Here is a 2,107-nt window from a genome sequence, read left to right on the forward strand (position 1 = left end):
AGCTCTCCTAGGCTCAGCTGCCCCCAGACTCATCTGCCTCAGAGCCACCCAAGCCCCCAAACGGCTGGGCTGGAGTTCTGGGTTTGAATCCTGGCTCTGGGCAAGTCACCCCAGCCCTGGGATGTGACATGGGAAAATGTCACTCCCTGTTCAGCGCAGGTCTGGGGGCAGCCAGAGAATGAGCCACACGGTCAGGTGTGGCTGGCCCATGCTGACCTGCGCCATCCCAGCTGAGCCCCGAGGTAGCGGCGCTTCCCGCCTGGTCACAGATAAACACAGGCTGACAGGACATGCCCACTGTCCGTCGTTCATGGCAGCTCCGGACGAAGTCCCTGGCCAGGGCACCGTCGCCCTCCGTGGCAGGTGGCTCCCAGAGCAGGTGGCTCCCAGGTGCAACGAAGTTAGTGCTGCCCAAGCAGCCAGGGTTTCTGAGCACCTGTGCCGAGCTCCCACTGTGGTCCCTGTCCTGGCAGCGGGCTAAAGGGGGATGGGCAGGAGCTGCAGTCAGTCAGGGTGGCCCACCCCGCCGGACCCCAGACCCCAGGACATCTCAGGAGCTTAGCACTTGGACACCACAGGGGCCCTGCTGCCTCTGTGCCCTGGATGGGTTCCGAAGCCTGGACCTCAGCGTGCTCACCTGGGACGAGGCGAGCGGACGGACCCCTCCCTCGGGCTGCTCCAAGGACTAGCCGGGGAGACGTCGGATGGGAGATGCGGGGACGGCATCCGGCCCCCACTTGGCCCGGAACAGTCTGTTCTCAGACACCCCCTCCCCGACCCTGCAGTTCGGCCTCAGCTCCTGCGTCATGTCTGTCTCTGGGCCCACAAGCCCCTGTAGCCCCTGTCACACGCAGATGCGGCAGGCGGTTGCCCTGGCGACAGCTCAAGCAGTGGCTGCTCCACTGGCTTTGGGGGGCTGTTGGGAGGGGGAGCAGCCTCTTTCACTTGGCTAGAAAGAGGATGGCAGCTTCCGGAAGCACCATGCCCGACCTCTGGGACCCCGTCTTTGGGGGGAGGCTCACAGAGGAAGGCACTGATGGGTCTGAAGGAGGTGAGTGCCGTCCCCACAGGGCAAGAGCCCCGCAGGCCCCCTCCTGTCCTCAGCTCCTGGGCCCGGCCAGGTGAAAGCGCTGTGAGCCCAGGGCCCACGGCTCGCTCAACCGGCTGGAGCATCAGGAACAGGGTGAGGCGTTATTGGGGGTAGAGGCGGAGCTGGGGGCACAGAGCAGGCATGGTGACCCTGGGCCACCACAGACGGACCTCGGAGCAGGGAGCTTATCCAACATCTGCTTAGGACCACCAGTTGCCGGGTGTGCACGGGCCCAGCCCCCCACACCTGGCCTGATTCTGGGGAGGAGACAGCAGGGGATGGTGACAGAGCTGGTGACAACACGGCCCAGGGGCTGGTCTGGCAGGCAGGCAGGGCAGGAACGTCAACCTGCCCTCCCACCCCCAGCTGCCGTGAGCTCCTGGGCAAGGGGTTGGACCTGCTCAGGCTCTGTTTCCTGCCTCGTCAGATGATGACAGTGGCCCCTGCCAGGGTGGGCGTGCCTGGCCCAAGCACCCTCACTAGGTGGCCGGGTGGGTGCCGTCAAGGAAAGGGGGCCCATCAGCCGTGCACGGGCCTGTGTGGGGCGGGGGAGCACGGGGTGTGCTGTGAGCCAGAGGCCGGCAAGGCTGGGGCAGGTGGCAGACAAGTTCAGTGCGAGCAGGGCCGGGCCCAGGCCGCACGCCTCAGCAGAGGGCCACTCTGGCCGGGTAGGATGCAGCGGGGGTGTGTGTGTGTGGGGGGGGGGCTTGGTTGCCATGGCAACGTGAAGGCGATGGAAGAGGATGAGCCCGGAGGGCGTGAGAGCCGCTGGGGCTGACTGTAAGGGGCAGGTCCTGCTCCCTGGGGCACTGGCCCCGGGTGTGCTGACGGGGCCCTGGCGTGAGGGTGAGGCATTGACCGCAGCTGTTCCCGGAGGGTGAGGACCCCGGGGCGGCCCCCTCTGGGGCATCCTGGCCATGTGAGCCCTGGGCACGTGGGCTGAGGCCCAGGCCACAGGTTTCCTTGCTGTCCAGGTGACAGGGCCCCACTGTGCCCTTCCCACCTGTGCCCTGCCAT

At 66.8% G+C, this 2,107-nt stretch overlaps 1 protein-coding gene across 4 annotated transcripts in view; it reads left to right on the top strand.

The window, feature by feature from the left end:
- BAIAP3 (BAI1-associated protein 3) overlaps window positions 1-2,107 on the top strand; it is an 18,223-nt gene that overhangs the window by 7,318 nt on the left and 8,798 nt on the right. The gene's annotated exons all lie outside the window — the stretch shown is intronic.

The sequence above is a fragment of the Propithecus coquereli genome, unplaced genomic scaffold, assembly GCF_000956105.1.
Source record: "Propithecus coquereli isolate 6110/MARCELLA unplaced genomic scaffold, Pcoq_1.0 Scaffold27, whole genome shotgun sequence".
In the NCBI taxonomy this organism is placed as follows: domain Eukaryota; kingdom Metazoa; phylum Chordata; class Mammalia; order Primates; family Indriidae; genus Propithecus; species Propithecus coquereli.